The following is a 25,854-nucleotide window of genomic DNA, read 5'->3' on the forward strand; positions in this document are numbered from 1 at the left end:
CAGTAAGGAGAAAAAAAGGCTCCTATTAGTGAATGCTCCCACTCTTTCTTCTGACAAATGTTGCTGTTCATTGAGAAAAACTGATCAAGAAGAAAAGAGTTCCTTCTTCCTCAGCATATTTGTTTTGTTGTGCTTTTCTGTGGATTAAAACCTTGTAAATTACTGACTGTTGACTTCACACTGTGCTAAAGGCTGCAGAAAACATTTCATCTCATACAAAAAAAATAAAGCATTGCTATTTTTTTTTCATGTTTTCCTATACTTTTAGTTTCTCAGTGGATCATAATGTTAGGCTTTACATCAGAGAGCCAACTAAAATAAACAAAAGATTAGCTTCAAATACAAAGACATTTTAGATTGTTCTGCTTTCTCCCATGTCTTTTGTTTTCAAGATTAGTGGGAGTGGTGATGAGTGGCAGCTAAAATGTAGTCACATTTTTAAGTTACATTCTGATTTTAAGCAAGTGGTTCCCACATGATTAGAAGTTAAAAATACCACTCAAAAACTCTTGATAGTTCGCAAGAACTACTGATAACTACTGATGTGTGTACCATAGAATAAACTTACGCAGTGTTTTGTGAAAGCAAGAACGTCTAAAAATCTTAATTTTACTGCATTAGAGATCAGTAACATGAGAAACTAGTATTTGACTGTATGACACTACAGTACTCGGTAAGGAATTGTACTCCCTTAACAAGGAGAATTGTCTTTACTTGTAATGCATTATTTTACTTAAATAGTTTTAAGTTAAATTTTCTCAGAAGTTAAACTAAGTAGAAATCTTTGACACTTCCATTACAAAAAACTAGTACTTTGAAAGCTGGCAAGTGGTGTTTGTTACATACCCAAAGATAGGTATACTAATACAGTTGGACAAAAACTATCTGTATGTTCAGCCACACGTGTATTAATTCTTTCTTGCTTTATATTTATATAAAAACAAATTTCTTGCATGATATTCTTTTTTTTTATACAAAAGACAAGTTCCTCGAACCTGATTTTTGTTTTTTTTTTTCCATGACATTTTCAAGTGAGTAAAGAAGAATTTAAGCAGATCATTCTATACAGTACAATTCTACTCTACCAAATCTTTTCAATTACATCTAATTGATAACCTTACAACTTCAATAATGTTCATCTTCTCAGAAAGGAAGAGGAGTTGAGATGTAGGTATGGACTGAACACGAATCAGTACCCAAATTGTCAAAATATCTTATAGACCTCCTGAACCAGTAACCTTGTAAGTAAGAGAAATAAGTGAAAAAAACCATTCTTTTCCTCCTGTCTTGAAAAGACCTTATCAGTATATAATTATCATGAGATCCCATTTGATCCATGAGGTCTGGTCAGCTGGGGAAAAAAGTAATTTTCTACCTTTTTTTTTCCCCAATGTAAGGTCAAAATATATATTTTTCTGCAGTCCCTACTGCTCAACTAAGGCTTTCAGAGTAAAAAAAGGTAAGAAATAAGAGTACAAAAAAATCTTCAGGTAACTCAAGCAGACAACGCAAATATTTACCACAGTTAGTAGCAGCAGAAGAGCAGTTATATCTTTCCCAGTAGTTAATATTACATCTTACATCTTTTAAGATTAGGAAAGTAATATTTACTTGCTCTGCTTGTGTATGTGTGAATATATTTATAATATTAATTATAAACATGAGCAGTTATGAATTCCTAAACTAATTTCTGTTCTCCCTCACTGCAGTTTGTTCATAATAAAGACCAAATTTACTACCCCACAGTCTATGTTTTAATCATCAGTGATGTCTACCTGAGGAAGACTGTATGGACAGCGAACTATATTCCCTAGCACTGTCTCAAACCCTTCAACTTCTTAAACACAAAATGACTGGCTTTCTGTTTAACCTTTGACACATACAACAAAAATAATGAAATCATGGAACTTTTCATGGAACTTCTTTAGCTGAGGCATGGAAAGAAAATGGAAATATTTATCCCAGGCCTGAAAACTTATACACGTAGTTATATATAACTACATCCAGATCCAGGGGATCTGAGTATACAAACACACCACTGAATGTTACAAGAAAGTTGATAGGTTCATAGCAAAGACCAGAGAGTGAAAAGCAAGGAGGACAGTTGGAATACAAAGCTGAGTGGCAGCCAGTACATGAGAGTTAGTGACTTCTGGCTTGTAACTCCTGCTGAGTTTAAAGTTCAGTTGAAACTGGGAAAGTCTCTCTTATCTATATCACTACAAGAGACAGCTGTTCAGGGAGCAAGATGACCTTAAGTCGATATACACACGCTAAGGTCTCTTGTTATGGCTTTGGGAGGCATATACTCCTTTTGTTCTTATACAAAATACTATATATTTTCTAGTAAGGCCTGTGCAGCTACACAGAGCAAACAGTACCACCCAAACATATGAACTAGTGGAACTCTGTCCCCTGTGACATTTTCAAGAAATACTAAATTCTGCCTAGAAGTTTCATTGCTGCCCCGTTACCAAGCTAAATATTTAGAACACTTTTCTTCAAGTCACATGTAAATCTTCCATCTATTTGTAATAGTCACTAGTATTTCTGAAATGATCCTTCTTTCCTATATCCCCTTGATATCCTTAACAGTAAAGACACAAAGCAGTGGGAAGTGAGAGGATAACCTAGAAGCAGTTAACTTAAATGAACATCAGAAGCTGCTGTTTCAATTTCAACACAATGTTTGACACATGAAATGAGGGTCAGCTGGCAGGTATAACAAATCCATACCTGCTTGGAGCTAGTAGAAATTGTTCAAATAACTGTTCTTCCCTGTCAATCTTTCTTGATGGTATGAAAACTCAGAGGTCCTAGATAACAGAAAACATTCAATATTGCTTCACAGTCTATGCTACTATAAGTAGCAAAAAATATGATGCAGCATTTTTACTACAGTATTTTCCTACGGCATAAAGGAGATTGATATGCAACACTGGATTGCCATTTTTCTTCATTTTATTTGTTCTTATATAATCAGTGTTATTCTTTGGTATAGTAATAATTTCTAGGAGTCCTAAATGAACACAGGAAATAAAAAAAGACAGTACTCTCAGCCAGAGAATGGACAAAAAAATATCCTGAGCTAAGTACTGAATTGCCACAGTACAGTATAATAAAAGCATTTTGTCAGAAGTTTTACTTGCTACTGCAGTGAGCATTTCAGTAAAATGGCTTTGTGCACAAAATTCTTTAAACATTCAGTCACATGGTTACAGAACCATCTTCTATGCAACCAGAACAATCTGACATTGATCAGAACTTGAACACTTCATAATTTCAGCAGGTGTTCAATCAGTTTTTTTTTCTGCAAAACTATTTGCCAGAAAACTTTCCCATCTCAATGAAAAATTTGTTCCCTGACATTGCTAATGCATGGTGTAGGACCAAACTGATCAGTTTAGTGTGGGCCTAAACTGACTTGCAAACACAACTTCATAATTCTTCCATATATTAGCATTTTAATAAAGAAAAGTTTCAATTTTCAGAAATAACAATTTATCTGGAAAATTAAGACATAGGAATCGTTTACTTAAAAAAATCAAATATGGAAGAAAAATCTTTATAAAGAGCTCTCACTATCTGTGCAAAAATCATTGTGCAGTTTCAAGTTTTGTTTCCAAGTAATTAACAATCCTTACTGCTCTCAAAGCACTCAGAAAAAACATACTAACTTCCTAGAAGTGAGATTCAGTGATACTGCTATGATCTGGCAAGATCTTTCTATATTAATGTGTATTAGTTACATTCTTATCCTTCAAACCCTTAGCAGCTGCTAAAGAGTGTTGCACAAGAATAATGACTTCATATAAAACAGATGCCTTTATCAATGGAATCAATAAATATACATTAAAAAGCAAAGAAAATACTGCATCTCACATGTGTATCAGTGATATGTGTCTGAATCTAGTTTTGAAGGAGTAGCAGCTGCATACTGTAAGAGATAACTGTAAAAGAATAATAATCTACTACTGTAAGAGATTATTCTTTTATGCCATTGCCTCAAAGCTTGCTGGGGACACAGATGAACCAAGTTGAACCTGGCCAAGGGTTGAGAAATCCTTTGTCTGGAAAACACATACTGACAAATCCAGGCAAGTCTTGGGCAAAGGTTGAGAAATTCTTTGTCTGAGAGACACAGATGGACAAGGCCAAGGGCAACAAGAGAGAGATAAGCCACAGATTAATGGCTGGGAAGCAGTCTTTTGTGTGGGCTTTTCTTGAGGGAGATAGCCCTCTCAGGGGGTGCTGGCAGATGACTCTTACCCAAGTGCCCAGGAATGCCACACTGGTAGAAAAAAGCATAAAAAGGGGACCTACAACCATGAGGTTAGGTTTTTCTGGCAACACATATCTCATGAAGAAGTGAGTTTTCAGACATGAGAAGCCTCATGTTTTGCCCCTCTCCCTCCTGGACCTACTCTGTCACTGCACCTTCTTGTTGCCTAAGGCCAGACATGCTGCTGTTACTCTCCTCCAAAAGGTTTCTGACAAGATTCTCACAACCTGAGACCTCCATGCTGAAGAACAAGAAGGTATCTGCCATCAGATTCCTCACTACAGAACGTGCGCATGCTGACTCTCCTGGCCCTGCTACTCAAGTCCTGCTGCTTCCTCTTTGACTTACCTTGTGGCTTCTTCCTGCTACCTGTTTGCTGCCCAAGGCTGGCCACATTGCTGCTGCTCCCTGAGCTTTTGCCTCCGATTATTGGAATAGTGTACAGCAAGATCCTGGTGGTGACTATCCCCGCTTTACACAATTTTTGCTTATTTCCTATCTTTTCTATTGTCCTCTTTCCCTTCCCCATCACCCTAATTCATAATAGTTGTCATCCTTCCCTTCCTTGTCTCCCTGATTAGGATTCATAATAAATTTGTAGGACCAGTGTTTGAACTGTTGCTTCTTAATCTCACGCTGGGTATACATATATAAGAGAACCTCATCTCCCTCCTATAAATTGGGATGAGACACATGTTTATCAAAGCATTTCTTAAAGAAAACTTACATTAATGGATATTTACAATCTCCCTGGACAAATCTGTTTGTCTGAATAATATATGTACATCTCTGATTAGGGAACACTATGAAGACTGCTTTTAAAGGCAAATATTGTACAGAAAAATTCTTATTCCCACCCAAGCCTCTTTACTGAGGCTGGCAGCGTGCATAGGAGGATGATGTTTCATTTAGCAATCTCAGTTTACCTGCATGCCAGCATATGAAACTGAGGGCATCTATGGTTAGCCTAAGGACCAGTATCAACTATCTGCCAATACACTTATGCTTTGAATCACTTTCGATAACTGGAGGGGGATAGTAACATTAACAACAAAAGGAGTATTTTTGAAATAAAGTCTGGGCAGATATTCAGTGTTTCAAAAGTGTCTGGATCAATCTCAACCTACTTCTTTAAGATTGTCATTTCATTTCTCTTATTATACATCTATATATTTCTGTGTATATATCTACAAACATAAAATGCCTTCTCGCACTTCATGGAATTTGTTACAAATTGGCTATTGAAATATGTTCAAAATTTACATTGAAGTCTCTACCCACAGACCTGTCAGTCTTGGATTTGAGCATCTGTAGGCAGTCCTGTGCTATAAGAGTCTGTAGAACTGTTCAGCACAAGTCAGAAAAGACAAAAGGATATTCTTGTCTGCTTTCACAGCCAATATGGCCAAAATCTTGAAATTAGGAGGAAGACTACAAATAATGATATATGCTGAATAATCATCATATAGGCTACATGAAAAATGAATGGTACTCTATAACTATATCTATGTGCAAAAGACAATAAGAAAAATGAGATAAAGGGGAAAAGTAGTAGCCATGCAGAGAATTTAGAATCCTAAATCATAGATTAGAACCATAATATAAAACCTAGCTTTTTTAGTACTACTTGAATTTATTATTTTTGGTAACTTTCTGAGCACTGAAAGATAAAGCACTTCAGCATATATGTTAAAATTAAGCTTTGATTTATATTTGATTTTGGACATTATCTAGTTACTAGTAACTGTTGACATACATTAAAATAAACAAGGCCTTATTCCACTTTACTTAATAGGTAACTCCATACTTCTTATTCAATTTCACAATATTTAAAATGAAAAAGTATTGCATGATATGTTACTAAAAAAAATTATGATTAAGCAATTGATTCTTAATACGAAGAGCAATTTAGATAACTACTAGTAAAAAAAAAAAAAGACTCAAAAACCCTTAGAATGTTCCAAGATACACCTGAGAATAATTGAGAAGTTTCTTCATCATGAAGTCTCTAAAATCCTCATCCAGTTTTAAATCAAGGATTTCCCGTCATGCTTGCCTGAATTTTCAGTACAATTATTAGGCTTCCCATGCAGCATTCCGCATAAACCATGAGGATTTTGAATTGTGCTTTGATTCCTAAATATGAAAGCCCAAATAAAATTTTTCAAAACTTAATCTTCCATTTTACATAGACTAGGATTGATGCAGTATTTAAAGAGTAAGTTTTACTTCATACCAAAAATTCTTCCCTGTAGTAATTGTTGTCACCTGATTTTGTTGGCCTCTTCCCCCCCAAATATTTTCTATTAACATATGGCCTGATAATAACATAAGGAAGAGTAATACTCTCAAGATCAGTGAACACTACTCAGGATCAGACAAAGATTTAAAAACTTACTTCTTCCTATTCTTTCTCACTATAACCTATATGCCTCAGAGGTGCCCAATTTGATTCACTGTTTTTATTTTTTATGTTGTAAGTGAGTCTCTTTACAGAATATGTCTAGATACTTAAAGTAATTCAATTGTAACACCAAAAACGTAGACCAAATCTCATTCGAGTGATACCATGCTATTTTTACTCCCTATTTCACAGACAAAACTAACAATGAACGTATTTTTTAAAACCAAGAACAAATAAAAAGACCTTCCAGGGTTATCTCTTTCGATTAAAATTCCATTGTTAGTACTCCACACCCTACTGTAAAACAAACCTACTAGCGCTCTCTCAGGTTTGGTCCATTATACATTTCACACTTCATTACGTTTGAATAATCACAAGTAATGACAATCCTTCTAAGTAACTTAATTTATGTTTAGTTATGCTTCCCCCTCTCCCCAAAGGTATAGCAACTTATAGACAAAATACTATATGCGTGCTGTAAGGATAGGTACAAACATAATTACCTTTGACTAGTATTCAGGTCACTCAAGAAAAGCAGTAGTTACAGTCTGGTAACATAGAAAGAAAAACTTACCCCTTTTCAATGATCACTGAACACCAGAAACACTCAAAACAAAAAACCTCCTAATACAGAAGCTTCCCTTTTCACTGTCAGCTCTTAAATGAGGTTAGGGAGGAGTGGACACAAGATTCACTCCTTCTGGTCGCATAGGTGAATTGCTTGCATCTGTGCTCCTAGAGCTGGCCACACCCCTTCATCAGGTGCTCAATCACTGGTCCAGACCAAGACCTAAGGGTTCCCATTCAAATATAAAAGCAGTCTAGCTAGAATTAGCAATGATTAGATCATGATTAGAAATGTGAAGGTTTGGGAAATTAACTCACAGAACAGAATATGCACAGGATTCTTTTAAACTATAGCCTTTATGAGGTACAAGTATGTGGAGACAGTGTTGCATTGACCTAAAATTTGGAATATTTTGACTTTTGTTTGAAATAAAGCCCACGTGAATTCCTTACAAAAAAAAGATTTTTCTATTACATTTTTTTCTGTCAGTGGCTATGGAATTGTTGCCTCTAGCTGCAAGCTAAACTGTTATTGGAAGAAATCTAAAACTTGGCTATGCAATTTTGTAATCCATGAACCAGCTGTCTTATGCATGCATAATGTTTCATAGAGAGTCTAAAAAAAGGCAAATATTTTGCACTCTATATGTTCTTTTCTGCATTAACAAGCTAACATTCAATAAGTCACACTAAACTTAGAGCTGGATAAGCATTTCTTAACTTTCATTTAAACAGCTTCAGTCTATAATTCAGCTGCAAATTTTTCCTTATGGAGAAACTTGACATGAAATCTTAGGCTAGCCATCTTTTAAATTTTTTGAAGAGAATAAAAGAGAGCTGGATTTCAGTGTAATGTATGTACAGTTTTAAAATAATATGCCTAAAGGAATGAAGGGTGAAATGAAATATGATTTTGTAAACCACCACAAATGTAATCCAAGATTATATCCTGCTGTAGTTACAACAGTGATCCATCCTGTTGTGAATATTTGCTCTGGGTGATAGATGGAAGCCACTCCATGTAGAGTTTTAAGTCATGTCTTCTGCATAATCCAGATCCTGATTGTATCAGCAACACTATTTTTTTCTTTTTTTATTCATACATTACTCAAAAGATCTACATCAGTTTCTAATGCCTCTTCTATCAACACGTCACTGATGAAGCCTCTCTTTTTATAGAATCAAAGAATGACTTCGGTTGGAATGGAACTTCCTGCACCCAATATCTTAGCTATCTTCTACATGATTAGCATCAGCATATTTCTCTTAGTTGAGTTCTGGAAGGAAGGGAGGAGAGGAGGATGGAAGGAATACTTGCTGAAGAAACAGTATTTCTTCATGCTGGCGCTGAGATTTGTTGACATTGCTTAAGGTCTGAAGATGAATATCTGCTGGACTTATATAAAAACTTTTTATACCTTTCAAACAATTACTTCTGTCACTAACGAAGACATACAGATTAGAAAAGTTCAAAGTTTAATGAGAATGCAACAGAAAATTGAAAAACCAATAATTTGTTCTTTTAGCAATATGTTTTATATTAAATTCGAGTTTGCTTGACTGTAAGTTTCAGTTACTGGTCATCATTAGAAGACTTTCATAGGCAATCACCACTCATTTTAGAGCCAATTTTAATAGTGGAAGAATACTCAATGAACTGAAAACTCCACAATAAGAATATCTGCGAAGGTCAAATAGCAGTTGAAAAGCCAGGTTAACTACATTTGCCTCAGTTTGTAGATACTGTGCATTACCATTGCTCTTTATCATGATTTTAACATAACACTCTTATGTCAGTTTGAGATAGGTATAGCCATATGTCCCGTTTCTTACACTGAGAGAATCTGAGAGCATGGTAGAATGTTTTGAAATAAACTTCTCTAGTAAAGGTATGCTAAAGTTTTTAGAAAAAACATGTAAAATCTTTCTTACTTACACAGAATGATGAAAGATAAATGGCTTAGCAGTGAAAGATGGAATATGGGAAGTATTTTTAAAATGTTAAATTTAGGGACAGAAAGCAGAAGAAACTGAGTTGGCCGAGAGATAGTAATTGACTGATTAGACTGAAGACACAAAATTAGAGTTTGGGTAGGAGTATGATCCATGCTTAATGACAGTGGATATTGAAGTAATAGATTTTTTGCATTAAGCTATGCATTGTCTTTCTGCTATAGTCTATCACCATTTGTTTCAATTTAGCTATATTTACCTATATCTTGTGCAGAGATTTCATTGAAAATACCATGATGTTTAAGGTTCTATATTTCTTATTTTGCAAAATTCTGATGAAAATGGTTATTGCTGTAGGCTTTTGTATATGCTTGTTTTTCTACCATGTTACACAGGGAATTTATATGTTTTCTGTTCACCTCTCAACATTTTTAAGCCTGGTTTTGGTACTGTGAGTACTGGGGCAGGGGGACCCACAGAACCCTTCTCTGAGATAGGGAAGGGGGGGTAGGGAAAAGATAGGGAGGTGGGCCTAAAAACAAAACGGTGGCAATGAGCTAAGGGAGAAAACAAATTTACTATTGGAATGTGAGATAACACAATATAATACAATATAATTGGAATTGAAGCTAATAAATCAAATAAATAAGAGAGTGTCCAAAACTGAAGGCCCTATTCTAATGCTGAAGGCAAGACAGCTAGAGAGCATACATCAGCAGAAAAAGAAGGGGGCCATCTTGTGTTTTATCTTTACCTCTAAACAGAAAATGGAAATAGAACAGTGAAGTCTTCTGGGAGATGTAATTTTTTTTCTCTTCTGAGAACCAGATACCCACAAATATGGACAATCCATGGAACTGCAGCATTAACTCCTGTGGAACTGCAGCATTAACTCTTTAATTCCCAGTGCACTACATGATGTTATTATGTGGAATACCGATATCAAAAATCATAAAACCATGACACATCTTGTTACCATGAAGATAAAACCCTGCCTTTTAGTCCATAAAATCTAGGAGGTTTTGTTCAATAAAAGCTAACTGTTGCTTGCTCTCAGTACAACCTAAAGTTGGGAAAGGCTCTTAGAAGCATTTTTACCTACCTTGTAAGAAAGTATTTTAGTCTTGGTTCTTGTCATATTAATGCAAACTTATTATGGATGAGGCTAAAATTAATATACTACTTATTTTTTACAGTACTCTTGTAGTCATTGTCTTGTTTTATTCCATACTTTTATACTGATTTTCAGGAAAAAACAAACAAAAAAAATTTTCGACAAAAGAAAGCTATTTCTATTTATTTACACATTCTGTGTATTTATTTATTTATTTTAGCTGTGGTTGACAAGGCTATTTTGGGCAGATGTAGCTAAAGGTCAGCTGTATCTTATGTAGATTGCTATGATGATATTTGTATTAATAAGTGGCCTTTGTACACTTTGGCTGAAATACTTAAGCTACTTGAAAATGAAGAAGAAAAATATTGTCTGGCCCAAGTCATCATATAAGAATAACATTAATGAATAGATCTTTGCTTTTGTTTGGTTTCAGCAGACAGTAGGAGAAGGGAATATTAAATATAGAACACTAATAAAAATGATACAGTGTTCAGGAGCATACTGCAATATCTACTGAGGTGCAGGGAAGCTGAATTATATCAGATTGGAGGAAGAACTGGAAAGAGTTTAAAAATGACAGTGTTCCTTTTTAATTTTGTTTATTGTACTTTCACTGAGATTATAACTTGGACTACTTCCTCTGGAAGGACCTACAGTACCCAATCATATTTCTAATTTTAGTGTTGGCAAGTGTATCTGAGTTAGATATCTAGTAAATGGTGTGAGAACTTACTGTAAGTTGTCTCTATGGTCTAGGGCACCTGTGGCCCAGATTGGGACCCAGAAGATTGCATGACAGGATGGACTAAAATAGCCTTATCTTTGAAATCACTCAGTAATTTTTTTTCACTCAACAGAAAGAAGGTATGTGCTTATACTATCCAGCAAATATTAAAATATATTTAAAATTGGTAAAATGCTGTAAAATAGTGCTAGATTCATATGTAAACCCATATGAATTAATCTTTAAAAAACAATTTAAGAAGAAATATTTACAACATATATATCACGTCAAATGAATTGTATGATTTCCGTTAAATTTCTGATTTATAAAAGACAGCTCTCAGAACTAAAATATATATATATTTTCTAACCTAAATATCTTTTGATGAAGATTGTAGAGCTCAGGTAATGAAATTCCAGCCTGAAAGTCTTAGCTTTGTGATCATTCTGTTTCCACTCTGTGGCTGAGGTGCATCAGTAATAAAATAAGATACTGTGAAATCAAGATCAGAGGACAAGCCAGATTTAGCAGCTTTTCATCCGAAGTATTTGCAAGGAATCCAGAATCCATGGCTGCAACAGCTAGAATATTTTCTGTATTGTAGCAGAGTTCTCTGAATGTCTGTAAATCCCATATACAGAAAAATAATACTAATGCTCACTCCATGTACATAAGTAGCTACTGTTGACAGTGGAAGAAAACACTGAAGTGTAGGAAAGTCCAGAAACCATAGACAGTATCACGCCCATACGATATAGATGTTCTGAAGCTGTAACATCGAAATTCAGCCACAAGACTTCTAACTCCTAAATCTTGAAACTATTTCAAGATACTACAGCGAAAATATCAGATACATCTTGCAGGAGTCAAACTAGGAGTCAAACTGTAACTGCAGATCTGAGATGTAAAGTGAAAGAGGCAAAAAAAACCCACTTCCTAAATGATGTGAAAGGTTAAGTATTTGCAGTATTGCCTCGCTCCAGTTTATAGGAGGGAAAGGAGGTTCTTTGAATAAATGTGTACCCGACAGCGAGATTCAGATCAAATGTTAACCCAACCAGTTTATTACAAATCCTGATCATTTAAGGAGATGGGGAAGGGAAGATGGGCGATAGAAAAGATAGGAAATAAAAGCAAGGAGTCTTTGTAGGAAGCAAGAGAGAGACAGTCACCATCACGGATTCCAGCATTGCTCGTAGTTCAGATGTTGATCTTCAGTACTGATGGGTTGCCAGAGGTTGTTGTTCGGCTGATGATGACAATGGCGACTGTGCAAGTAGTTGAGTCAGCTCTCTTTGGAGTGACAGCTCAAATCCAAAGTAGTTGAGTCAGCTCTCTTTGGAGTGGCAGCTTCTGGCTTTTGGGATCTCCTTTGTTCCTGTCTTCCGGACCTTGCCAGCAGATAAGGAAAAGCAGGGAGGTGCCCACCTGCATCCTGTTTTTCACAGGATACGATGGTATAATTCCCCAATCTCCCATACCAAGCTGGAGTTATTACGCCAGTAAACATTCCTGAGCACTCTCTTTTGAAGGCAAACAGCTCCAAAGAAATACTTTTGAATGTAAAACTGTCCACACAGTGATTCTGACTGCAACACAGCATCTCATCTCCTAGATAAGTCAGAGTCCTATCACAAGAGATGCCTTAGAAAACAAGCTTTGAGCCAAAAACAAAGAATGGTTCAGACAAGTATTAATTAAATAGCACATGAAATAATTCCTAAAGCATTTTTTTAAATTTAGGTCATATTGATAAAGCATCCTTTTTTATTATTTGTACAATCCATATTTCTAGGAATGAATTGCAAAAAAAGTAACTATCAAATCTTTCTAATAAGAGCTATGCTGTTACCTCTGAAAGTATATTTATCTTTTCAGAATCATTGAATTAGATCATAAAAATATGGGAATGTAGAAACACTACAGTCTCACTAGAATACATTTGTTCTTTGCCTATTTTTGATTAGTAGCAAACATTTCTTTCAGAACTAGGAAATAAGTTGCTCCAGGATTTATTTATGTATTAGCACTTATCTATAATTGTATATGATTATAGAACATGAAAACACCAAAAGAACTGCACAGTGCTTTCAGTTACTGAGTTACACTAAGAGTTGATACAGTTTCAGGACTTCAAAGTGATCTTTACATCCTGATTTCTGATGTGGAAAAGATTAGCTCACCAGTCCTACCAATATTCTCTTGATACTTCACTCAGAATGGAAATTTATTTCAAAGAATTAAAGGGCTTTGCATCAGGCCAATTGGACAAAAATTTTGACCTCGTGGGATTTTACAAATAATCTACCTATATTACTTCAAAACACTGTTGATTAAACTTTAATAAGCACTTATAAAAAACAAAGTTTTCAATGATTTTTGCAATCACTGCAACTATAATCTGTCAGTTGTGCTGCTAATATGCGAGACAGCAGGACCTGGCTGTCATTCCCTTGGTTCTTACTGCTAACAGAAAAGACATGTTTTAACAATGAGGTAGAAATATGATATGCAAGGAGAAATGCTAGGAGCATATCTAATAAATATGAGTAACATTTTGCCCATTTTATCTAATAGTTTTAAATTGACCACAGCGGCAAGAAGAAATATAAGAATTACAAGAGACCAGCTCATCTGCTGGTCAATGTGAGTCAATATCACAGATCAAAACTCACATGAGGACATTACGCATTTGTTTTGAGAAGTGCTGATATTAATCTAGTGAATTTAGTTAGTCTGGAATGCAGAGAAAAAGAAAAAAGGAACAAGGACATCAGGCTAAAATGTCTCTAAATATCTATTTTTCTAAACAGTGGAGTCAAATGTATTCTTTTGTGCATCAGTTATCATCAAAGAGATTGCTGTTTCTTTATTTCCTGAGACAGACACATTTTGACTTTTTCAGTGAGTGGAGTTTGCAAGAGCAAGCACTAGAAAATTGTTGTGTAAATAAAATCCAAAATCCTGAAATCCTTCTTTAACCCAGCCCAGTACACTTAAGGTACATGTTAGCTGTAAATGGCTCTGATCACAAAATAAGTAAAATGTGAGCAAATGTAATTACTGTAGAAGTAAAATCAAACAGGAACATGGAATAATTGAATTAAAAAGCATACTTTAGTAGACAGTATTTTACCTATTTCTATTTTCATAATTTTTTTATTCTAAGTTTTTTACTTTGATATTGTCAAATCTGTGTAAATGAGAAGATTTACACTGCAATGCTCATATATTAAGTTTACAGGGATGAAAAGAACTGAATTATGTTAATTACTCAAAAAAACATGTACATACATACAAGTAGTCTTACTGAATTCAGATAAAGTAACACTTGTGAAATTGTTAAGATCTGTGTAATAGAACACATTTATTTGCCCTGAATATTGAATTTAAAATTATTTAATTATTTAATATTGAAATAGCAATTTATACACAGCCAAAATAATTGGATTTTAAATATTATGATTCTGCTTTGGTGATTGATTATTTACATTGAGGAATTTATATATTCATTATACTGAAGAATTATTTTAGTGAAAAAATAAGAATAAATAGAGCATTTAAAAATATGTATTTTTTAACAACAAATGAATAGAAAGGGGGATATTCTTTTGGGGTGTGTTTTCAAAATCACAAAATAGTTGGAAATGAATAGAAACTAGTCATCTTTTATATAACATTGAAAATACTCTGATAAATATTGATAAAATAAATTATTAAGTAAGTTTGATTTTTAGCACTCAGATTTATTTTGGAAAACACAAACAAAAAACAAACAAAACCAGCTATACAAAACAAAACAAAACAAACAAAAAACCAGAACCCTTGCTCTAGTATTTTTGTTCCAAATTCCGTTTTGAGAGCCTTTCTGGAAATTAGTGCATTGACATCATGGGCTTTGGAGCTACATTTGATTTTATTAAGTCATAGAAAAACGATCCAATGCTATGAATTTTCACCTATGTAAATATTAAGAATATTGCTTTCTTTATTAGAAGGTATAAGGTATGCTAATTAAACTACCAAAAAGCAACAGTAAAATCCTCAATAATACCTATCATAGGTATTGTAGTTAGTACGTAGCATAATATTGAAAAGGTATGAATATTTTTATGAAGACATTATCATTTTAGCACTTTTTCTTTCAATAAGCTCCTATGTCAATTTTCCTCTCTGGAAATTTCTTACTATACTCTCTTAATTTTATTTAGGGGACTTATAGCTCCCACCAAAAGAAGCAAGGGAAAAAAAGACCACAGCAACAAGAGACAAGCACTACAGATACATACTGTAATAATCATTTACTATATTTCTGTCTTCATGGTGAATAGAAAGGTGGAGAATGAAAACTGCATGGTATTTATACCTCTTAGTAAAAGACAGAAGATTATAATGGTATTTATGTGATTTTGGGAAATGATTAGTCATACAAACATTCCTTGTCAGCTTTACTTTCTTTGGCTTTGTATTTATTTATTGTGAACGTTTATTCAGGAAAAAGAAGTAAGATTTTGCAGTCTTGTTGATGACTCTTTACTTGTGAAAAACAAGAAAGAAGCTTAATTTTTCTTCAAAAAAGGTCAAAATGGAGAGTAACGTTAAAAAGTTTGATCGGTAATCATAAAAACTACTTCTAATAATTAATAATTAAGAGAGGTAATAATTAAGAGGTAATAATTAAGAGAGTTTATCTTAAAGATTTGATCCAAATTTTGTTGAAGACTGGGAAAATCTCCGCTAACTCAGTGACGAGTCACTATGATCAATAATAATTTGATATCAGCATTTTGATGATTAAAATTTAGGCCAAGTGCATACTGAATAAACTGTCGGTAGAAACAGAAATAAATTTCTAATTCTTCCAATCATCAAAAAGGCATTCTGGAGAAGGATAAGCTCACCATCCACTACTAGAGATAATATGCTAGACTAGAATTAGTGCTAAAACACAAGCATTACTGGACATATAAGCACTGTAGATCTTCTCTGAAACTAATTTCTGAATAATAATGTAACACTGTCTGTGTAAAGTCCTGAAGTAATATAGTTAAGTTGGTTTATACATCTTCCAAGAAATTGAAAAAATAATTGCAAGTCGTATTTCTTTCAGAGTATAACACTATGCTCTGGTTTCTGCAGTCCCATAAATCAGTTGGCTGTTGTAAATATGCAGAAAGGCATTTTTGACAGCTATGAAAGAACACACTTCTCCTTGCTAGTGAATTTGTTCCTATAACCTGTCATTCAGTTTATTCAACTTATGTGGCCTTAGCCGTGCCAAAATATCTGTGAATGCCACCATCTCTGAAATTTCTCAGAACAAGGAAAACCTTCAGGAATGGAAGCAGAAGAATTTTCTAAATAATTTAAAAAAAAAGGTAAAAATAGATATAAGGAATGCAGCAACAAGAAAAACATAAACATACTTTAAGCTAATGCTGTTTGACAGTTGGCATTCTACAGTTTTGTACAAAGAAACAGAAAACTGTGAACATGTTAACATACAATGTTGAAAGTTCCCATTTAGAAAAACTATTTTAGTATGTTTTAATATGGAAATATTCTATATATTTGAGGACAAGTATGGTTAACAGTCTAAATAGAAAAAAAAAACAAAACAAAACAAAAAAAAACCTTCTAGATACTATGACTGTCAAATATGTCTCAGTGTGGAATCACTGGAAGAAACCTTCCCTGTTCTGCCCTATTACACATAAAGAAGCAGAAGTATTCAGTGATTTGTATTAAAGATTAACCCAGTTTATTAAACTGTTTTGAAAATTTGTGCTATTCTGAAGAGATTTCCTGAAGGATCCAAGAAAACACATTTATCAAAAGGAAGGAAAATATGAACAGAATTTGAAAATTGTAGTATGCAGGAAGTTTTTCAAAATGACATGGAATAGAAATCTGTGAAATCTTAATGTGTTTGTGAAAAATGTAACAAGTAGAGTATTTAGACTATCCTCTGATAAATTTCAGAAAATTTTTTTCTTCTTTTTCTGGACTATTTTTCTGTCTTCCAGTATTCTGGATCTTGTCTGTGATGGTACCCTCTGCCAGCTGCTTCAAAGAAAGTTACAAATTAATCCATGCCAGAAAATAATATAGTAACTTGCATAACAAGGAGCCATTCAAACCACTGTTTTAAGAGTAGAAACATCTTACTGAAACATCAGCATAAGAAAGACATTTCTTTTTAGCAGAAACATTGTTATTCTCTGAGAACTTACCAATAGGATCATGTGTTTTTTTCTGTGTCTTTCTCAGGCAGGTTACTACTCATCTTTTCAATGCACTTTCCATTGTAGTTCTTTGTACTCACCCTTTCTGTCACTTTTCTCTGAATACTGAAGTTTTTATATGATTTATGGGCGTAGTGACCAGAAATCGTCAGTGTTCAAGGTGAAGCTATACTGTTGACTTGTATCGCTACGTTGTATCACTACATTTTCTTCATTATTGTTTTCAGCTGTATGTTTTTGTTGTTGTTGTTGATTTCTAAATTCATACAGTTGTCTCTTTCAATTTGTTCCTTCTCTCAGCTCTACAGTGAAATTACAGCTGGTAGTTCCAAGTATACTTTCTAAGAACATTACCTTGTATTTATGAACAGGGAAGCTCATTTTTCTCTCTGCTCTAGATACTTGAAAATCATAGTACTCATATTGACTATGTTAAATATATTAAATGATTTTGAATCCTCTGTAATTTTTCATCCAGATCACTAGCAAATATTCCAGCATTCCAACAGTCAGGATTTCATTTCTTTGTCAGTAACTCCACTTCTTCCTTCATGCTCATCTCCTTTTATGTTATATTATCAGCAATGCAAATAGAACATTTTGGAGTCCAGAGATACAGATATGGAAGTGTCCCAAGGCCTAGTGTTTAAGGTGGCAGCTTTGCCAACTTTCTTTATTGCTGTTCATGATGAAAGTATGTGACAAAGAGAAGCAGCTCCTGTGCTGTTTCTGACAAAGGCATCAAGTTGTTACCTATGAAGCAAGAAAGGTATGAATGACCTATCCTATAAATCACCTCTTGATAACCATTAGTATGAAGTCTGGATGTATTTCTTTTTAGAACATTAAAAATAACTTGGACAATTTATGTTACCTTACTTGAAAAGGAGGGGTGGACTAGGTGGTCTCAAGAGGTACCAATTTTGCTTTTAGGAAGAGAATGAACATTTTATCAAATATTTTCTTGTAGCAGTCCGTTGATAGCAAAATGAAAGTTATGATTTTGTAGTTTTTAAATACAGAAAGGATCTTCAGTATTTCTTATTAGATATTTTACATCAGTTGGCGTGGATTACCTAGACTAGAACCTCTAAGCATATTGATAATGTAACTGGCACAGATTACTGGAAGGTATCTCCTCAGCTGCAAGAGTAACTGAAAACACTAAAATGTGCATTCTCTTCAGCATGAAAATCAAAGCAAATTCAGTGTCAAGGAGTTCAGTGCAGTAGACAAGGGTTACTCTTTAAAAGACGGTCTACAGTTATGAGATGCTGATTCAGGAAGGTAAGGCTTGCTTATTCAAACAATACAATGTTTTTCTGGTTGGTTCAGGACTGTACAGCAAATTCTCACAGAAGCTAAAGCTAATGAAAACTTACAATATCTTCTGCTTCAAACACCAACAACACTTCTGACTTTGATCTTGGTAGTGTAAAAAAATTACAGCTTAAAATGGAAACAAACTAATTCCATGGTGCACTCTAATGCACATATAGTTCTTTTCTCCATTAAAGAAAAAGGAGAAATAAAAAACATGATGACTAAACTTAAGGCAATAACAAATGTCCCACATTTACAGCAAGCTGTAAGCTCTTCACAGAGACATCAAAATTAAGATTTTGAGTTTTCCTGCAGTGTTGTCAATGGTAAAAATAATGATTCACGCTCTCATGAGAAAATTGTCACTGGAACTACATTGCTTTTAGATAAGTCTCACAATGAATTGAAATAACTGAGCATTTAAAGCTGTTTTTCGCTGACGAGAGTTCAGTTAATATAGCGGTGAATGCTTTCTAAGAAACCATATAACACGACAATTTAGAAAAGTTCATACACCTGAATGATGTGATTTTAAAAGAACTACTGTAACCTAGGACATTCTGCAGAATGCATATATATACTGCAGCATCCCAAGGGACAGTGTTTAAACCAGCAGATTTGTGAGGTCTCTGAGCCTTTCTACATGAGGCAAACGAGTGAACAAGTAGCTCATGTACAGTCCTGGACAAAGAAGACAAGTTGTTACTTTCATTCACCATGCAGCAGCAGAAAGGACAGGAGTAAAACAAAACTGTGATATGGAGAAAATCAATAGCATGTGTTCTGAATTCGTTTCATTCTTGAACATTTTAAATTCCAAGACTTATTTCTTAATATCTTCACCTTTTTAGGCTATAATACCGTTTTCACTTCAAAGTGATTGAATTGAGTTGTTTTATTTCAGTCAGTCTTTTGGATGCAGTGTTTCACTTTTCTACGTAAGGCTCAAATATCCCTGTCTAATTTTTAATAGCAGGCATTAATGATCAATTTAGGTTTTCTAGACAACAGAAGATTTTCAAGCAAGTGGCTTTCTTACTAAGTTTGCTTTTTCCCAGGCTAGCTGATAGAATGAACAATGTGGTGTTTCTCAAGTAAACAAGCTCATTAAAGTTTAGTTAAAACTCAAAAATATGGACTGTAAAATGGATGTATGCATTTACTGTGAAATGAAATAGGAGGGTATATTGTTACATTTGCTTCAACTGTTATATCAGTGAGTATCAGCCATCTGAAACAGAAAAAGTGCCTGTGGCATAAGAACAGTAGGACTCTGTTCCTATGTGTTTTGTTTCACAGTATGTCAAATTATTGTCATGACACAGACTAATATTAACCAAGAATGTCTTTGTGCAGCACTACAGCCTTTTGGTATGGAGTTTTGAATCACCTGCAAATTGGTATGTCAATTTCTTTTAAAGAAGTAATAGAAGACATACCCTGCAGCCATGAGCACATTCCAGAAGCTTTTTCAGAAACAGGCTAGTGCAATAAATACAGTATTACTGTCCTAAAGAAAGGGTGATTTTCACAGACACAATGCACAGACTAGAAGTGCTTGAAAAAGAAGTGGATATAAATATATGTATAACATTTGCTATAAGAGCATATCTTTTTAATAAATAATTGATTACCCAGGGTAAACCTCTATATTGTAAAGATGCTACTGCAAGAACTCAACTATATATTTGGAAATCCTGATTATATCTACTACTGTCTTTATAATAAATTAAAAAAGAAAAAGTAGTTTATGTGCAAAGCACTTGCTATGTAGGCTAATTTATCAGGCAGTTCTGACTTGTTTTAAAAAGGACTTGCTTATCTCTGTTCATAAAGATGATAACTGCATGAAAATCCTTTGTGCCCATTTCATCTACGATAAATAAGGGACTGAAACTGTCTAGAGGTAGTCACAGGTTTTGGTAGATATTCTGTAACTGAATTAACTTTGATAGGTTCTATCCAGAAAGCCCTGGAGGTTGAAGTATTTTCATTTATCTACAGCATAGATTTAATACAGATAGCGGGAGTCTAATATTTCCCCATGTAATTACTCATTTGCCTCAAACACATCATAAAAGTAAAATTGGATTTAAACTTGAGGCTTTTTTGTTAACACAGGACATTGTTGTTTGTGTTAATGTTTTGTAGCTGACCTCGAATGGGATTAGGTTTTGTTTTCAGTTGGGATGTGAGACATCATTGAAACAGTAATGACTTTCACTCTGTATTGTCTTTAAATTTGAACATTTGCCCTGAAGAAGAAAGAATCAATCATTTTCTTCATTTGTACTCAGTCAGTTTTTAGCTTAGTTGTACTTTGGATACACTGGAAAAGCAGAAGTGTAGCTACTTGTTTGTTTTTGTGATATGGTTTTGATAATATGCTAATAATTCTAATCACTACACAACTGATGTTGGTGTGATGTGGTGAATTTTCACTTACTGGTAACAAGCATTATTTGTCACTTTTATTTTGAACAGCCACCAGTCATTTTAATGAAATGAAATTGCCTTCAAATAAAATTTTAGAAGGATTGTTCTAAGAGGTACTTCTTAAATAAACCACAGAGCAACCCACCACTGGTTCCTTGCTGATTTCTTTAACTCTGCTAACTTATACATTCATAGAATTGTTGAACATTTTGTACTGTTTTAAAGCATGAGATTTGGAACAGATCCCTCTCACCTCCAATCCTAAAAGAAACATCTGGGGGGGGAAAAAAAAAAAAATCAACCATTTCTTTCCTTTTGTGCAGAAACCTCTTATTTAGACCGGTAATGTTATAGAGAATTCTTTAAGTTTAAAGCAGATACAAAAACGAAAATCACAGTGAAGATAAGATATGATATTAGGTATTTCAGATGTAGGTCTTATCATAGATGTGCCTTGTGTATGTTTTTTTCACTTCGCAGAGCCACCATCTGATTTGCTACAACTGAAGACTTTGCCTGAGACATGAGTACTCATCTGAAGTAGCTGGCATATTGCAGGTTAGATATATATTACACTGGCAGAACTTGGATTGCATGCTTATCCTCAGCATGAATCAAATACTGTCCTTGAATGTGCATGAAAAGTATCCTATTAAGTTCTGTAAGAGCTGGTAATTCACTGTTAGGAGGACAAAATTCCTCAAGCTTGTCTGGAATTTAGAAATTTGCTTATTATTATTCTCATCATTATTGATGATCTAAAAGGGAAGAAAAGTTTTCATCAGGAAACTTCCTCCATCTAAGAACATTAAGATCAATGGGAATTACTAATAACTTGGACTATCTAGAATTTTTTTAAAATTATCTTTCATGTAACTCTTCATTTACAGCCTGATACTAGAGTATATAAATGAAAAAGAGTTTATAAAATAAATGTGATGTATCAAAAAATATAGTGGTACAGAAAAATATGAATTTCATGATTGAATGTAATTCTATGAAATTTTAGCGCAATTATAAATAAGCTGTAGTACATTTGTATGCTTACGAGTTTTGATTTAATAATAAGGAAGCTAATTTAAAATGTCAAATAGATTCCAGAATACAGTTTTATTAGTTGAAGTAAAATAATGAAACACTAAAATTTTAAATAGCTAAGAAAGTGGGTAATAAACTGATATTTATTTAATAGAAAAATATATTAATGGTAAGTGTCTTTATCTAGGGCTGAGAATTGTACTGACTGGATTTCTTTCCAGATAGAGAATCAATGCACCATTAAAATCTATTCCAAGAACATACTTATCATCATAGAAGTACACTAATATTTTGCTGGTTCTCTAAATAAAATAAAATACAGCTCATACAGCTCCTCAAGTTCTGGGTCTACACACATTTTAGTATGAGTTTAAATTTATGCATGAGGATCAACTTGATGAGGTTCACGAGTGTGATTATATTCTTTACCCTTAAGTGATTTATGCTCTGCATCTTGCAGATAGTTTTCCATGAAATACAGAGCATCATCCCACTGTCATAAGTTACTGTAGGTCAATGGGGATAACATCAAATATATAGTGATTACTGAATCTTCAGATTCACTTGCTAGACAGCCAGCAGTTTCTGTGCATCAGTTGTCCCATCTTCAAATAAAGAAAGTATTATTCATGTCCTTTGAAATCTATGGACAGAAAGGTGTGATAGAAGAGTAAGTGCACCATTAATTTAATAGCAGTACATCTTCCATTTTTTTTTTTTCCTGGTCAAACACTATTTGTTAAGAATTAGGTCTTTTTGTACATTAATATGTAACATAGGTTTTCATATAATTTAATCAGAATAATTTTGTAATTTTGTCTCTTTGACACAACAGAACATGAAGATTACATGTAGCTGCAGAAGATTAATTAACTGGAAAGAAAACATTACAAATGCTATTAAAAAAGAAAGATCAAGAAAACGCACATTTCCAGAAAGATTTTTATTTTACTTCTGCACAGATACAGAAAAACAAAGAAGAAACAAACAATTAGCAATACTTAAAAATATTCTTTCAATGGCAAAGCCAGCCACAGGAGAGCATTCCAGGTAGTACTGTGAGTGCGAGAAAGCATGATGATATGAATGTTTCTGTTTTTTGATCTAAAACCTAATGTATTTTCTTAACGTCTTTTGAAGAAGAAGGACAACCAAAGAAACACAACATTTATGCAGCAGCAGTCATTTATGGTTTTAGCTGTATTTGGCATAATAAGTGACAATTTACTTCAGGACTTAGCGTTTGAGACCTGTTCAAGAATGTATTATGAAATGAATGATCTTGTGCGTAGTATCACAAAAGATATAATGAAAAAGAAACCTGATTTACAGAACTCATACAGCCTACTTACACAGTTCTGGTAAAGTTGGCAGACTACAGGATGTGTTCTAATTTACTGATAAAATAGTTCTACTAGGAGAGTTTTTCCATAGTTGACTTCAAACTTGTTAATCTCTTACAGTCATGAAACAGGAGAACAGTTGTTCAAGAAAGGCTGGCACTTGAGGTAGCTCTTCTAAGCTTTGTTTTGAGTCAAATACCCACTTCGTCATACTTGTACTGCTGATTTCACTGTTATCAAAAGCCATTGGGCAAATAAAACTTCTGCAGGTGATAGAAGTATAACGCTGAAAAAGATGTCCTAAGACATTATAATCTTCCATTTCTCTGTTCCTCCATTTACTCACGAGCAATGGAAGAGTAAGAACACATCGCTATCCTTTGAAGGCTTACTTGAATTGCAGATTTGAATAGGATGCAGAAATCCCTGTTTGCAACCAAAGAGCTCTCATGTCACGATAAAAATTCAGATGTGAAAGCAATAGCTCAGATCCAGAGTGGAGCTGCAGAAATACCTCAGGCCTCTCAGAAATGCTGAGTGCACATAATAATATTGATGCAATTAAACCACATTTAATTTTGAAGCAGGCTCTGTTAATACTTAATGCTAACATCTCCATGCTGTTTCACTTCTTCGTATAGACATACACTTGCACAGGCATCCCTAGCTATGAGAGATTGAAGGTCTAGTACCTGAAAATGACACTAAATTTCTTTATGGCAACAAGGTAATCCAGAACGTTGTGAGTCAAGAGTCTTCTTTGCCACTGAAGTCATTATGGAGCAATATAAAAAATAACATAACAAAAATAAAAATCTCATTGATATGATTTGAGAGTCAACATATGGCATAGTAAAACAAAAGTGTTCAAACAACAAACTAACAGTATATAGTTCATCATAAATATATTAAAAAGAGTATGTGAGCATCGCTGAATTTCCAAAGCATTCAAAAATCTCTAAAACTTGAACTACATCCGTATTTTAAGAACAAAGGCTGAGAGCCTGAGACCAACTGAACTTACAGACCAGGAGAAAGATCCTCTGGAGAACAACTTAGGAGGAAAAGAAAAATGTTGTATTTAGTGGAAGTGTGGAAAGGTCACAGAGGAGCTGTGAGGAGATGCTTTCTATTGTCAGTTATACATACTGAAAGCAAGATGAGTAGCCAACAGGCTTTGCGTATGCTTTATACTGGCAGCAAGTAATGCAATAATAATGGCTTATAACAGTGATTTATTGCTAGGGTGGAAGCACTCCTCTTCTATTGTTGTCTGTCTTTTTTTTAAAACAGAGCTCATTTGCAGTTATCTTAAACACGCTTGCATGCTGTGTGAGAATGCATCCATTATGATGAGGGCTTACTCTAACATAGTGGAGAAGATTCAATATTCACTGTTCCTCACATTTATGACAAATGTTTCAAGGTTTCTCAAGGCAAAAATTTACACATGGCCAACTTTGAGCTACTTCTAGCTGCTTTGTTTTGAGTGATCCCTTATTTACTTGCAGTTTGTATTGCTTTATTTGTAATGAACAAGCTACCAACATTTTTGCCCTATTTGCAAATATTAAATAAGAAAAATTGTTAATAAGATATTTCTCCTTTGAATTTTCAGATAGCAGTACTTAATTTTTCTATATTGAAATCTAAGAATTCAGAAATGTAATGAAATAGAATATTTTAAGTAACATGATTGCAATTACTATAAAGCTCATTACATACATTTATGAAATGCCATAGGCAATCTCTATTTTGAGAGGACAATTGAAACCTATTTATGGAGACATATTTTCAATTCACACAACAAAAAATAGATGGAATTTTAAAGATTTCAGATCCACTGATCCTTCAAAGTAGATGTCCTCAAGCGTAGGGTGAAAGAAGAGATTAGAATTGTTCTGAGGATACTAGAAATGGTCTGTAAATGGTGTGGGTCCATGCTAATGGCAGTGCTCCTAGCTAATGACAATTTAAATATTTCTATCACTATTTTATTATTATATCAGTTGCAGAAAAAAAAAACATTGAGATTCCTTTAGTATCACAACTATCAACAAAAATGTAAAATTTGATCCTCAAGAGTGAGAAACAGAAGAAAACTGGCAGCACAGTAAACTACATTTTTTAAAGCCTTTAGAAATGTATATGGTATGTAATGCATCAATACATGGGTTTGGATATGTTTCCTTGAGGCTGCAAGAATGGCTGCTTACCATCTGCAATAGCTTCTATTCCTGCAAAAGTTCTTAAAATGTTGTACATAGATCAAGCCCAGCTGACTGTTTTACAGAGCCTCTTAAATTGTGCTAGTTAAGTGCTAAATCACATTCTTATTTTATTATAAAACATGGGACATACAGGAATCTAAAAATAACTGTTTATTATACAGACCAATAAATAATAATAATAAAAATAGGTT

The 25,854-nt window shown here is 33.9% G+C and overlaps 1 long non-coding RNA gene across 1 annotated transcript in view; it reads left to right on the forward strand.

The window, feature by feature from the left end:
• LOC116216676 overlaps positions 1-23,035 on the forward strand; it is a 53,443-nt gene extending 30,408 nt beyond the window's left edge. Inside the window, exons 2-3 of the long non-coding RNA XR_004159933.1 lie at positions 21,532-21,609; positions 22,925-23,035. This is a non-coding gene — a long non-coding RNA (uncharacterized LOC116216676). The remainder of the gene's footprint in view (positions 1-21,531; positions 21,610-22,924) is intronic.
• Positions 23,036-25,854: the final 2,819 nt, after the last annotated feature.

The sequence above is a fragment of the Meleagris gallopavo genome, chromosome 5 (assembly GCF_000146605.3).
Source record: "Meleagris gallopavo isolate NT-WF06-2002-E0010 breed Aviagen turkey brand Nicholas breeding stock chromosome 5, Turkey_5.1, whole genome shotgun sequence".
NCBI classification, from domain to species: domain Eukaryota; kingdom Metazoa; phylum Chordata; class Aves; order Galliformes; family Phasianidae; genus Meleagris; species Meleagris gallopavo.